Below are 16,196 nucleotides of genomic sequence, written 5' to 3'. Positions count from 1 at the left end.
GGAAGTGAATGAGAGGGTTTGCTAGCACTGTAAGTAAAGGTGTCAGCTGGATGGCAACCTCAGTCGCCACGAGGCATGGCAGAAAGTGAGGGCATGGGTGTAGTATGGACTGCTATGCCAGTGGTAGAAGGTCGTAGCGTAAACGTTTACTATCGCTATCGACGCGTCGAGGCATGGCAGCAGAGTCAGGGTGTGCCAGAAGGTATAGCCAGAAGACCCAAGTAAGCCTCCTCATATGGAATGGAGTGCCTGCGTGAGCGTGAATGAGCGAGGACGTTACAATGTACCCATCCCTGGTGATAATTTCAGGTGTTTGTTTGCAGATTTGCCTTCATCCCTCTATAAAAAAAAACACACAAAATGGTAAATTTTGGAGCCCTAAAGGTTGCCCGGAAATTTGCTGAAAATTTTACCAGCACTGGATATAACTTAAATTTACCATACCTAAGCTTCTACGCAATGATTACAGGGTGAAAATATTGCGGTAAACCAAAATGATTTCCCTGACAAAAAAATATTTTCAAATATCTTGAAAACTCAACTTCATACTTTTGTTTTGTCAAATAATGCATTTTGCTGAACATTTCATCAGTCTACAACCTATAGAATTATCTTGAAAAAATACAATGTATGGAAATGCTATCTCTTACTTAGACGCTCATGTTCAGATAGAATTAGAGGTGAAAATATGATTGATAGTTCCATCAGGATACGGCAGGCACGAAGATATGTTTATGGAAGTGATTTGAAAGCGAGCGGAGGGAATATTTGAGATGGTATAAATCTCGACCATCCTTCTGAAACTCCCACTGAAGAGGAAGAGTATCGCGGAAGCTGATATCTCCACTGGCAATGGAAGGTGATTTGATTCCATCATATGCCATCGGTGCGAAAAGAAAACAGAACTCCAATGTGCCTCCATTCGACTAGATCTGTGTTTATTAGTAATTAGAGTCACCTCCGATAGAAACACTTTCCGCATGCGATCGGAGCTTGCAGAAATAAGGTCGTGAAAATAATGCCTCTCGCTCGCTTTAAAATCCACTTCATAAAACCGCCGAATAATGTCTGCAGCACTTGCTAAATACTCCGAAAGCTTCCGATCAGCCTCCTTACGGTCATACTTCATGGACATATAAAACCACCGAAAGAATCAGAGTCAGATCCAGAGCCAGCCAAAGAGGCTGAAAGTCTCGCTAATAAAGACATTCTTGAAATATACCCTGCCGTCGTATTCTTCCAGCTTTAGCTACTTGGTACTGGGTTCGCCGTAGAGCTGGGCAAGCTCTTGTTTCATCCTTCGCTGCCACAGCACCATTCTCTTGCACAACGTCAAAAATGGCCCTAAGCACGCTTTGCCGTTATTAGAACCATAAATATTTACAACTAACTTATCTTATCTTAAGTATGTTTTGTATGGCTAACTACTCTGAGTTAAATATAAGTGTTGTTTCCATAAACAGAATGAGAAGTAAAATAAATTTAATTTAGTGTTTATGTTCATAATGAGAAGCAGACCAGAGTTCGTGTAGAATAATAGCAGTTAGAAGCTGATATACTCATCACAGCACTTATTAACCGATCTTTACTGCCAAATCTTGTCGAAGTTCTAATGATATTGAAAAAGCGTGGTTGATTCTCAGCCCATGCCAACCTTTAACCCTGGCGTTGGTCGCCAGATTGTCAGCCCAATAACCCGAATCCGCAGCCCTACGGTGGCGTTTGGCCTTACCGTTACGGCTACCGATGACGACTGACAACTGTTCTTCTCGAGGCATTCTCAACGTTACCCGGATTAGGCAAACGTGAACAATGCAACGATCATTGAATACAACATGGACAAACGGACACAATGGACTCACGATGAGATGGACTGGCAACGACAATAATAATGGTATGGAAATCTGTAATAGATTCTGTGGACTTGCAGAGAATACCACAGATCTCAACGTAGCATGGCTTAATAACACAGCGTGCCTAACAAATGAATAAAGGAATATAAAAAAAAAACCTATTCCGGTACCTCTACAGGACTCTGAAACATGATAATCAGATATGGTACTAGTGTTAATGGAAGCATCGGTTTTCCAGCTGCTAGCAAAACCATCAATTGCTTCCTCTAAAACCACTTTAATAAAGTATTTAAAAAAAATTGCTTCCTTAAAACCATGTTCGAGTTTCAATGAGCTATATCTTGCGTACACTTTTTTGAAATTATTCAAAACCTGTGATTGAAATATTAATTAGAAAATTTAATGTTTAAGCAGAGTAACTCTACCGTGACGTAATCCGAAGATCGGACTGTATGAACTCTATGCAATTGTTGATGCCTCATCCCCTAGCGCCACACATGTTTCACACAGGTTACAGTAACTCATATGTAACCAGATTTAGAATAAAGATGTTGCTGCAACCATTTTTGTCTGACTTGAGCTCTCGGACTGACTTGGTTTACCTATAAATTTACTCAGCATGGCGCTTCTCGAGCAGCTTTAAATCATTATTAATAATTCCGAACTAGATGCAGTGGCGGAGATAAAGAGTTCATTTGTATTTATGTTTTTAAAAGTTCAAAGAATATTTATCTTCGTCAAAAACCCAAAAATATGCACAAATCTCTTTCTGTATTTTCTGATGTTTTCTCTTGGTTCTCGAGATCTCATTCTATCCGAGATCACCTTTTGAAAATCTAGCTTTTCCTTACCCCATCTTTGAGTCATTACCAGTCGATGATCTTTTGTGGGAAAATCTCAAATTTGATAAAGCTCCGTCAATTCAATTGTTACAGCATCTGACGAAGATCTAACCATATATAATGCTAAACAACTACCTAATTTAAATAAATCTTTTAAGTGTTGGATTTTTTAATCAATCTTCCGTATCTCAATCTTTACTTCTAAAGCTTGAATACATTTGTGAATACAATAAAAATAAACTTTAATCTGAAATGGCATTCAACAAAGAATCTGCACCTGTACGGAATTCATGAATGGTTCTGAACGAGAGGTAGCATTCTTGAAGATAGATGTTTAAGCTTTACAAAAACATACCTAAGTCAGTTTGGTGAGTTTAATCAGTTGTAAAAAATATAATTTAATACAGGCAACAAATGCAAACTGCTGGAAAACAACTTGACCACTTTTGACGGCTTTGGAGGTATTTGGGGATATCTGAGATTAAAATATAGAATCTTTTGAATTTCTTAATTAAAACTTCAAATTAAAATTTCTAGGATTCAAAAAATTGGTCCGAGGTGCAGAATTACCACAGGAATGAGCCCTGTACCTGGTTTGATGAACATTTATTTTATAATAACGGTCTATCTGGCGCACCGTGCTAATTTCTTAATTCTAATAGAGGTGTCATGATGTTTATATATCTGCCCATCCATTCTCTGTAGAATCGTTAAGGATGAAAGGCATGCTACAAAATCTCTGAAATTTCATGCAACCCTTCATTTGATCCGTTGTTGATTGGCCCTCACAGACTCACTTGGTATTCGCGACGGTTGACCTTCAAACGGTCTTAATTCCTGCCGCCTATATATCAGAACATAATCTAAGTGGACGCAAGTTACCATTGGTCTCCAGGTGTGTTTGCAGCGAGAAATTTACTACAGTAGGGCGTTGTCATTGGTTTGGTAACGGAGAGAATCGTTCTCCCTACCATTAGCTATTATGGATCTCACCCTACTCGCTTCATCTAGTTGTAGACGACTCTTATTTTGTCGACGAATATTAGTTATTCAGCTTCTATGAGCTTCTATGGAAAATTAAGCAAAATCCATTAATTTTATTTAAATTTCACGATTTGATTCTTTCATCACCTGTTAGATAAAAAGTTCATTTTCGGACTGAAAATGATAGCCTTTATTGGTAAAATTTTGTGGTAATAGAGAAAGGAAAAAGGAAAGAAAACAGTCATTATTGAAGTTCAAAATATGATTTATGAGTTATTCTACGCTAATTACCGTATTCATTCACTCAAGTGTATCGTATTTAAAAATGTCCACTACTGTTAACTGAAACAGTGAAAGAAACAATTGAAACTATGAAAGATACCAGCATTCATCAACATCTCTGCTGCATCATGCAATTTTGAACCCTTCAACACTCTTTATGGTAGGTAGGCACAGTATGAATGGTCCATTGCGTTGTTTGTAGTTACATTCAGTAAGACAATAAAAGCAAGACATTGTCTTCGCTATGGACAGTTATGATTGTTGTTCTTGCGAAAAGCGATGGTGATATTATTGCGCACAAAATCTCTACCTAAAATGCATTGACCATTGGACTGGTGAAAATAATAAAAAAAAAACAAACAGCGATGTATGCGGCCTTCTTTCCATATTTATGGAAGTTATACAATTACGATGTGTTCATGGTGAAACTGCCATCAATAAGTACCATTATTTTTCTCCGCTCTGGCTCCAAAAATGACAAGTACAAAAAACTGCCTTTATTGAAAGTTGGACTGTTGAAATAGATCACGGCAAGTGTAAATGTACGCAAGAGTGGAATGTGGCTCATTACTCGAATGAGGGAATTGTATATTCACCAGAGGTCGCAATGTCTTAATCTATATCATTGCATTAGTGAGGATATTTAATGATGTTTTTTGAAGTCCTTTTTGGTCGTTTATTCGCATATTACGCTTTTAAATTAATAACGTTTGATGAGGCTCACGAAAACGTTGAGTAGTTATCAGAAAGACGGGTTGATGATCTCAAAAGGATGAATAACTCAAAGCTAGGAGAAGAAGATTTAGAAAGAGATATTTATGTTTAGAAAAAGGATTGATAAAATCTGTTGCGAGCGTTATTATTGTATCGTTGGTCAGGAGAATAACTTTCTTCATTTCAGTACTTGTTAATAGACGCTAATGACTTCTATCTTCATCATTCAACACAATAGCGACCACATAGCTAACGAAGCATACGAGTCCTTTTAATGGTGTACTAACTGAAATGGTGTTCGATCGGAAAGATTGCATCATGGACGTTGAAGCCGTATTGGACCTACGATGATGTAGAGACAAACTAGGATTAGTCGAAGCCCAAACAATTGACACTTTTGTGTAAATAAAACGGCATCAGATTCATGAAGTGTCAATCAAACTGCAGTTTGTGTTGAGATAGGAAGCGGAGATCCGGTCCACTAATTAAATTCATCTCTACGCAACTTCGGTGGCTAGTGGATTTATAGACCATAAATCATAAAACATAAAATAAGATCTCATAAATCGGCAACAAACTGGAAAAAGCTTCTAGGATGAAACCTTTCCGCTGTTTGGGAGGCACAGACCAATTGGTGGTCAAAGGTTGAATGGAAAACCGTCTCTCGGTGCCAAGAAGAACGCTCAATTTATTACACAAATTTCTCTCCTTTACTCCGTGCCGCAATGAAGCGAATTCTAGTTCAAATCAAACTGCATGTTTGCGTGTGGCTCAAGACGATGAATGGGAAATTAATTACGTGTTTTGAGTTTTGCCCTCCTGCCAAACGATTTTTATTGTGGAAGCTGGAAGACGACCGGAAATATTTAGATAATGAAATTTAAACATCACCGGAATGAAGGAAATCCTATAATCCAAAGTAAATGGGCTTTTTCTGCTTTGTGCAAATGAAGGAAAAGTTACATCGTAGCAAAAAGCAACAAAACCACAAAACTTCATCTGAACAAATATTTGCATTACACAATCTTGTTCCTCAGACCATATCCCAATCTTAACACGTTTGGGATTTATTTTGGCTGTCGATGATCCTTTTCGGGTGAGGTCCTCACAGGATTTCAACGGAGCGACAAAGGAGATAAACGTCCTTAACTTTTGTCTCTCCCTCTATTTACTCGAGCCACGTAACACTGGGCTTTCAAGGTTTTAGTTACCTGACCTTTTTTTGCTTGCTTTGCTGGACACTGTCTTGATGCATTCTATTTCACCGCTTCGGATGTCTCATTTTTTGCTGACTGGCTGGCTGTCTGTCTGGTTCGGAAACCGGATTTCTTATCTTAATCCCATAAAAATTTTGAGTTATGACTGATCTGGGGTTAGATTTCATTGAGCATTTGATGTTACAATACTAGCTAAAAAATTGAAGAAAATCATGACAAATAGGAAAAAATACATGAATTTTATATGTAATATGTTTGTTTAATAGCTGATAATTTTCATTTCAAAACGTAATCGTTATTTTCAAAATAAATAAATAAATAAATAAATACAAAATAAATATACTATATGACCGTTCCTTCAACAAAAAATATAACAGTGGGACCATCCTGTTCAGAATTATCGATTTTCTTGGATCATTTGTGGCATTTACTAAAGATTTAATTATCGCCGATTGCTTATTATGTAAATCTGTCAAGATTCTATTTATGGAAGTTTAAACTTGGTATAATAGAACACATTTTCATGACGAAACGAAAATCGTACATTTTTTGTTGGTTTTTGAAATGTGATATTCTCTGCGTCATTAGTAAGTGAATTGTTTAATAGCCATGACTAAAATTTTGCTAACAATTACAACTATTGCTTCATGGCTTCGGTTTGGTAACATGAAAACTGAGTTGTTTGTATAAACTGATTTTTTTGGGCTACAGGCAAATTCGGAAACAAATCTTCTTCTTCTTATTGGCATTACATCCCACACTGGGACAGAGCCTCGCACTTAGTGTCTATTAAGCACTTCAGTTATAACTGCGAGGTTTCTAACAGGTTACCATTTTGCATTCGTATATCATAGGCTACATGATGTCCAGGAAAGTCGAGAAATTTCAATCGAAATTGCCAGACCGGCACCGAATCGAACCAGCCACCCTCAGCATGGTCTTGCTTGTAGCGCGCGTCTTACGCATGCTAAGGAGGCCCCAACAATATCAACTCCGTGGTACTTATGAGGTGCTGGGTCGGACCTTCTTTCGAAGCCAGAAGGTATTCCTCGTTGGACATAAAGAGTCCAAGTTATGTCTAAATTCCAAGAATAAATTGAAGGACTGGAATTTAAAATTCACAAACATAAAAAAAGCAAGAACGATTGTATGACAATTATCGAAAAACCTCGTCAATTTCCCAAAGAGCAAGTAATATAAATATTTAGTTTAGCAGAGTTTCACAGAGCTTATACGTTATGAAGGATAAGTTTATATGGTCCATTCATTTATGACTGACAATTGAACAATATTATGCCAAAAAACATTGTGTCATTTTGAGTAATTTGTTTTCGGAAAAATGTTATTTTCGGAGAATTGTGTATCTCAAAAACCTGTATGATATAACAGTTGGGAAATTTTAATTATGCATAACTTCCATTACATGCCTTTTACTTATTTAAAAAAAAATAGTTGTTCATATGTATGGCGAAACTTAGTACCCACCTATCATACATACTGGTACATACATTGAACTTTTTTATTAATTCGTAATCTGATGAGAATCCACTAGAATACTGCTAGAATGATCAAGTTAAAAGTAGGATAGAAATGAAATGGTCAATTTCCTGCTCTATAGCTGGAACGTGGAAAATTTAGGAAAGATACAAGTAGAAGAATGTAACGGGCCTGGGATTGTATCCGCGGCCTCCTGCGTATTAGAGATATTTAGCCAAACAGGTTGTCCAATAAAGTATCGCTCAGCGGATACATTCCAACTAGTTTTCCAGTATATGTGTTGGTTTCGTATCCCAACGGCTGTGTAGAGGGCAACTTCATTAATATCACATATCCGGAGATATAGCCAAACTGGTGATCGACTGCATTAGCATCACTTGTGGATAACTCTAAACTAAATAGTTTCTCAACATATTGGATTCCGATCCCCGAACAACTTTGTAGAGGATGGCAACTTCTAAATCTCATAGATCCCGAGATATCGAATCAAACTGATCTCTTATATCACTACAGCCCTGGGGATGAATTTAGAACTAAACAATTTCTCAACATATTGGTTTTCAATTTCAGATCAACTTTGCAGAAGTCGGCAACTTTCTAAATACCACAGATCCCGAGGTATCGAACAAAACTCATTTCTCATATACACTGAATACGGATGAATTCTAACATGATTTTTTAGGGATTTCGACTGGATTAGTTAAATTGAGGATTTCGACTGGATTAGGAATTTCAGGATTTTCGGTTTCAATTACATGGAAATGTTGATGATTTGAAATTATCAACATTTTCATGTGACTGAAAGCCGAAAATCCTGAATATTCTAACATTAATAGTTTTTAAACATATTGGATTCCAAACCCCCGAACGACTTTGTAACTCCTACAACTTTCTAAATCCTACAGATCCCAAGATATCTAACCAAGCTGAATTCTCGTATACAGTAGCACCGCCTTGAGGACGAATTCCAAATTAATTAGTTTCTCAACATATTGGTTTCCAACCCTCGAACAACTTTGAAGAAGACGGCAACTTCCTTAATCCCAAAGATCTCAAAGTATCGAACCAAACTGATAGTTTATATACACTAGCGCGCCAAGTGGAAGTTATAAATCAATTATTTTCTTGACTAACAGGGCGGCATGGGATCATTCTGGATTAAGCATTCGTTATAGAGAAGGTCGCGCCGTTTATTAAGAAAATTGACTATTTTCACCGGTATTACGTTAGTTCCGTGATCTTGTGGACGACCAGCATAAGATTCAATGGACTTAAAAATATTCTCAATTTATTTCCTTCATTATTTTCGAAAATTTACCTGGATATCATTTCAATTGGTTTATTTGATAATATTGTTTGATTAAATCATGGCTTCGTGGCGTGCGGTTATGACGTCCATCGTCTAGAAGCATATGCTAAAGGTGGGTTCGATTCTCACCCGGTAAAGGCAGCTCACACCTCGAATTTGTCCACGATTTTCCCCATCTCTCGCTTAGTTTCTATACAGTTACGCTCCTATGAAACTAAGCGCGAGCCAGAGCGTTTTACATATGCGATATTTTCGGATTTTGACGGAAATCAAAATCTCAGCCAAAATACACGGGTCTCAATATCCGGCGGAAAGTTTTTACAATGGGTGAGGCTACCTTTCAGGCCCATTTGTTCTAAGCGGTATTACGCAGTAAATTTGATATGTTCCATTTGTTTTCGTGATTTATAATGGAGAACAAAACAAGTTGAAAAAATTTTTCGGATGTACAGATCATCAAACTGTCCTTGAGTCCGGAACTTGCGATCTACAGTTAAATGAGCTTTTCGTCACTCAAGCTTGGATATGTATTAAACCATTCAAAACATATTACTAAAGATCAAAAGATGATTTGGGACATCCTGGGTTATTCAAACCTCAACTATCGATCTACAGCCCCCATTTTATTTTTCCGTTGCTTGATTTATATTTTTCGTGGCCCAAGCTTGGATATGTATTCAACCATATTTATAACATGTTCGTGAATATCAGGAAACATGGTTAAATATTTTTGTGATATCCTGGGTCATCTAAACTGTCCTTGAGTTCCGAACTTGCGATCTACAGTTACCACAGTAGCTTTTCTCGTCACTAGAAACTTGAATATGTGCAAAAGCATGTGCATAACATATTACAGGAGACCAGGAAAACATGGAAGTTGGTTTGGGACATCCTGGGTTATCAAATCGCTCTTGAGTTCAGAACTTGGATCTACTGCCACCGCTCTAGCTTTTTCGTCGCTTTAAGTTTGGTTATGTATTCATTCATATCCATAATAAATTCCTGAAAATCAAGGGACATGTTTAGATGGTTTTGGGATATCCTGGGTCAAAAGGCAAGTATTCGTTAGTTTCTGATAATTCTGCTTCTGATGGATTTTTTTGCGCACTTTTCGAAGCTGATCGAAATTGTCATCCTCTAGTTGGAAAGCAGGACGCACGGACAAAAGCACCATGAAGCTCTCACTGCTCCGACACAGTCGAGCCGTTAAGTCCCACTACACGCCTGTTTGCTCCTGCCATCTGCCGCCCTAGTCCTGTGGTCGAGATAGGTGTGAGAGTCTTCCGCCGTGCTCTCAGGCAAGTACTCGACGTTGGCTCCAATTCTTCTCCTGATCGTCCTTCGCTTTATAGCACGCTCGTCGCCAGTGAAGGATATCTAACATGGATCGCTTACCTTCTTCATCTGAAACAGTTCAACATGCTCAACAAGTTTCATCTGTATGTGTTGGATTTGCTAATACCTCTCCTTTTCCGAATGTAAGACCTCCGGTGCGCCAATTCGTCATCAGCAACTAATTCGAATTGCACATATATTATCAGAATGTAAGAGGGTCTCCGAAAAATTGATTCGTTTTTCCTAGCGCCAGCTGATTCAAATTACGATGTAATTGTGCTTACTGAAACTTGGCTCGATGATAGTATCCTCTCAACTCAATTGTTCGACAATCATACACCGTTTTTAGAACAGACCGTAACGTCAGAAATAGTCGAAGACGCGTGGCGGAGGAGTATATGATTGCGTTTCCTCAAGATTTTGCTCTTTGTTGATCCGACTCCCGTAAGCGATTTACTGGAACAGTTGTGGGTGAGACTGAAAATCATCAATCGTTTGGTCAGCATGGTGTTATTTATCTACCGCCTGATCGTAGAGCGATCTGATGCTTATCCAGAAAACATGTAGAATCTGTGGATTCCATCATGTCTACTGAACCAACACGACGTAGTCCTTCAATTTGGCGATTACAATCAACCAGAATGTACAATGGATTCCGCTGAGGATGGCGGACTTAAAATTGACCGAGCAATTTCTCTTAACTCCAGCAGGTTGCCTTTGCAAGATGATCTTAGTTTCATGGTTCACCCAAGTTAACTCAATTAAGAACTCCAACTCCGTATTCTGGATCTAATTCTAGTAAATGATGCACATTATCCGTGCAATACATGCACTGGGTCATGAGTCATCCTCGTCAGTGACACTGCTCATCCTGCTATAGATGTAGCTGTTACTTTGTCTTTGCCACCAAGCTTTGAAGAACTTGGTTCGTCAGGTACGTTTCGGCGTGCTGACTACGATCTGTATAGTGAAGCACTATCGGCGGCCGATTGGGGTTTTGAACTCTCATCAAAATGTTGTTATGGTGCAACATTTCAATAATGAAATGCGAGTGGTTCAAGAACATGTTCCGGTCCAACGTGCCTGCGAAACCACCTTGGAGTAACGGCCTCCTACGCAACTTAAACGTCGGACGATCTGCGCTTCGTCTTACAGGCGTAACCGCTTTCTACATCTGATGTGCTGCTTTGTATTAGCCAGCAATAAGTATAAACGTACAACCGTCTTTGTATAATCGATACATTGAACGTACACAAAGGAATCTTCGATTGCACCCTAAACGATTCGGTCGTTCGTTCGAACGAAACGACAGGATGGATTGCCGTCATCTGTATCTTGGAGACATCTCGTCGATGACTCTTGCTCGAAATGTGAACTGTTTGCTGATCACTGAACGTTCCTTCTCCTTGCGCAAGCACATCATCTCAGACAGAAGCAGCAATTGGCGATACTCCGCGATAGTTTCGAGTTCAAATATTTGATATCACTGACGATCATATAGAAAATGCGCTGCGCAAACTCAAATATTCGTATCGCCTGGCCGGATGGGATTCCGTCGACTTTGCTGAAGAAATGTCTACTTTACTGAATCCATTGAAAAAACTGTTCAATTTGTCGTTGCAACAGAGAACCTTTCCTGCCGCATGAAATCATCTCTCTTTGCAACATCTCTAACAACCGAGTATTTACTTCGTTGAGTGCTTGCTCAAAACTTTTGAAATCATCATAAACACCGCACTTTTGAAAAATGCAAAACTATATCTCAACGGCGCAGCACGATTCTTTCGAAACGTTCCGTACCAAATCTAGTCGAATTCATCGCTTTGCACGATCAATGGATGCTGGATTTCAAGTGGATTGATATACGGATTTCAAGGCCGCCTTCGATCGCGTTGATCTAGGATACTTGCTGTAAACTCGAAACTCAGTGTATCTATTGGACTCATCAATTGGTTTGAATCGTACTTGACGGGAAGATCGATGAAAGTAAGGTTAGGTGCAGCGCAATCCAGCACTTTCGCACACGTCAGGTGTTCCAAGAGTAATTTGAAGGGTATGCGATAACACACTTTTCCTAACGAACAGAAACGACGAAATTTAAAATGTCTATGTTGATTCGGATCGAAACGAAACGAAATATAGATTTCTTTTCGAGACTTCGAAACGATACTAAATCAAAGTTCATATAATTCGAAATTTTCGAAACGAAACGAAATTTTGATTTTTTTTCCCGAATTTTATTTTAATTTTTTGTCATTATGTACGCAATTTGATTTCACTTTTGAAGTCAACTGTTTTGATGCAAAAGAGTTATAATAATCTGAAGAGGCAATCTATGATAGTTCACATTCTCGCCGCATATTACCATTAGCGATAAGGCAATACCCCAGTTGCTTTCGAATCAATTCATCGTGAGCGTGTGTCGAATCTGATCAATTTTATATCAGTGTTATATCAGTAAGCATAAAATAAATAAAGAAATTGTGGGATTTTTTCATATATGGATTAAATTTTGTTTAAACTTAGTTCACCTAAGAATATGTAATTATGCTGAAGCATACTTCATATTGTCTTTTCAGCTGCTTTACAGATTGACTTTATCAAAATTTAAAAGAATTCTTAGATATTTTTTATTTGGTAGGATATAATTAGTATCCACTTATGCCAGGCGTATAGCAGATATAGAATTGATATTAATAGATCAACATTTGAAAAGGGCGTATATGTCAAAATTTATTCCTTCTTATTCTTCGTCACATAATTTGCTCACTAGAAGAATCTTACTTCTCTAAAATGCACAAGATATGTATTTCAGATTGAATTTGGCAGGGCGCTACATATACAGATGTGCTCATTGGGTTAGTGAGCATAGTCTTATATACAATCAGCTGACAAACTGAGCTATTGTGTGTGTCCTTGCATATAAGAACAGCTGTTATGGTCAGTATGTGCTGAAAGCAATCATATAAAAATTCTCAGCAATTTTAATGATCTTTCAACCCGCTCTGATTTGTTTTTTTTTGAAATTTCATGCGAAGATCTAGAAATGCCCACAAATCTGCAATGTGCCTCACATATTGAAAAGTCAAAGAAAAGCTTATTATTATTGTACATCATAGATTGCTAATCATGATTGGCGAGAACACAAATATGACAGCTCACCAATTAAATAATATTCTTGGGATACAAAAAGTTATTGTACTTGCTTGAGGTTTCCAATTCTTGACCAATAACGATGCTGGTCAGTGCTTATATTCAAATAAGATTAGGAGAGGAAAATTAGTTTAACACTCATTGTTTTAAGAGACCGAGGGTGATCTGCATCTCTGTGAGCGCTACGAAGAAATCGTTAGTTAGTTGAAGGTAATTATGAAGCCCTTGATAAGCGACAAAATATTTGTTGTGAACAAGTTATGTTGAAAACATGAAGAAACTATGTTTCAAATGAATCAACGCAAGATCAATGTGCTTCGTTTAATAATCTCTACAAACGATCGATTCCGCACTAAAATTTTGTACTCTTGATCCCACACTAGCTGGCGTGATCAGCATCAACACGATCGATTGCCACTGGTTAACAAATTTCTCACGCGAGGTGATTTTTTCACTTCATGTTCTACACTAGCTGCCGCCCATCAGCAACACGATCCATTCCATTCATATTAAATAAGAAAACAAAAATATCACAAAATTTGAATCAGCATTGAAGACGGTTTATAGAAGAAAACTACTTACGTATTTGTCGACTAAGACCCCATGGGGTTATGTAAAAGCGTTGATGAAAAAATGTATAACCTAAAGTTTGAAAACAACTAATGATTTTGTTCAGCGGCGCAGCCAAAATTTTATAATGTAAAGTATGGGTTGGTTTCAATTCTTTCGAAATTCGCGAATTCCGTTAAATTTCGTTAGAAGCTAGTTTTTCTAGCGAAATTGTAATTTTTACGAAACGAAACGAAATTAAGAAATCAGATTTCGCCATTCTCAAATTCGCTGAATTGAATTCGTTTTGTTCACCTGAAACGAAATTTTTCGAAATACCGACATGCTTGATTGGGTCCTCTCTTTTTCCTGTTCACTCAACGATGCTGCTCTTTATGAGGAAACGCATCTTCTACGCTGATGATTGAAATTTATTCCATCAAAAACATTGAAGATTGTCTGGTACAGAATCTGTTGACCTTATTTGAAGAATGGAGCAAGCGAAACCTTCTCGAGCTTTGTGTGGCCAAATGTAGATATAATCGTATACCAGGAAAAGACAGCTATTCTATTCAATTGTGCTTGGTCGGACATAGCTTTGAAACGCCGCATAGTTAAAGATCTCGGAGTTTAGTTGGATTCTGAACTATCGTTCCGCCCTCATTATGAAGATGTGATAGCTGCGCAAATAGACAGCTTGTTTTATCCTGAGCTGATGGGTTTCGTGACCCGCTGTGTTTGAAATCCCTCTATTGAATGCCTCTTCGCTCATTGTCAGCAGTGCTTGTCTGGTGCCCTTAACAATGGATTGACGTTTGAAGCAATTCAACGAAATTTGTCCACAATGCTCTTCGAGGCCTTCCTGAGACGTTTAGAACCTATTTACGATGCACTTTTTATCAAACACTAGAAAGAGAAGGTCAAATATAAGCCGTTTTCTTAGATCCTAGAATGAGATTGATGCCCCTGTGCTCAATGAATTGAATTATAAGTAGAGCGATCACGATGCGCGTCAGTCTCTTTCAATTATGGCAGGAGCAGTCGTTATGGACAATTTGAGCGATAAGATTCATGATGTCGACTTTTAACTTTCTTCGACCGCTACGACTTTGATATCAATGCAGCTGATTTCGGACTGATTAAACCAAAATCCGTGAATAATAATTGTAAATTATATAGTTTTAAGATTGGATACTTCTTGAATGTGTTTTATTTTTTAACTAATTATTTTTGTTATTTTCATTTGTAACACTGTATGCTAAAAAAAGATGGTTTTTATGCCAATTTTGGCTTTTCCTCAGAGTACCAAGAGAAATAGTCAAATGAAGATATACAAGAAAATAAATAAATAAAAACCGTCAACCGTCAAAACTGTCGGGTATCCGTCATCAAACCCGTCTTTGAATTCAGAACATGCGATCTACATGCATGGCAGTAGTTGAAAGCGTCTATAACGCTGTCACAGTGCAAAGATGCTTTTTCCTGGCTTAAAGAGCCTGGCTTATAAATATTTATATTGCCGAAAGGCAAATGTGCTAATGTTTTTGGGTACGTCACCAAACCTCTATATATCGGCACCATATTCAAAGTTACTATATGGATTATTATAAGGTACCTCAGAAGTGGACCTAAAAAAACGCAACAGTATTAACTGCATACTTAGAAAACAGGTTATTTCAGAACAAACCACATCTACCATTATATGTCCATTGTTGAAGTGTAGAGGTGTTAGACCAATTACAAAAATATTGGTTGTACAGAAATAAATTTTTTATGACCCACTCTCCTCAAGGGGACAAGTGGGACCTATTCATTTTCATGAACGAAATTAATTTAAATGAAGATATACTAACGTATATTTAGTATTAGTATTTTCAGATCATGGATGGAGATTAGGTTGCATGTCGGACTTTATTTTTGCAACAAGAGGGATTATGGTATAGATAGCATATGAAAACAAGACAACAGCCAGATTTACTGTTTATTTGCTGTTGTCTTGTTTCCATCATCTTATTTTGTACCAAATGTTTTAGTGGCAAGGATAAGCAAATTTTTATTCACTTTTCAATAAATATTTTCTTTTAAACACAAATTTTAATAAAACAATACTGAAAAACGTTTTATTCAGTGATGCGCAGATTATACATTGTTGATTTCATCAAACCTGTATGAAGGGCAAAATGGGTATCTATACAAAACACTTATGCTGAACTGATTGAATAGAGAATTTCCAGAAGAAAGTTCAAAGTACAATAAATAATATAATCTCAGCCCTCTTATCAGATTGACCTCAATAGATTGGGGAGAAGAGCCTGTTTCCTTTATCCACAGATGTTACAAGACGAAGTTGGCATCTCACCTTCATCCAACGCAATTTAAACGAAATTAAGCTTTGAGTACTGAAAAGAGCTCTATGCAACTGTAGATCATATTCCGAACGCAAGGAAGTTTGGATTGCCCA

Source organism: Armigeres subalbatus, chromosome 2 (assembly GCF_024139115.2).
Source record: "Armigeres subalbatus isolate Guangzhou_Male chromosome 2, GZ_Asu_2, whole genome shotgun sequence".
In the NCBI taxonomy this organism is placed as follows: Eukaryota; Metazoa; Arthropoda; class Insecta; order Diptera; family Culicidae; genus Armigeres; species Armigeres subalbatus.
This window is presented reverse-complemented; position numbering follows the sequence as displayed.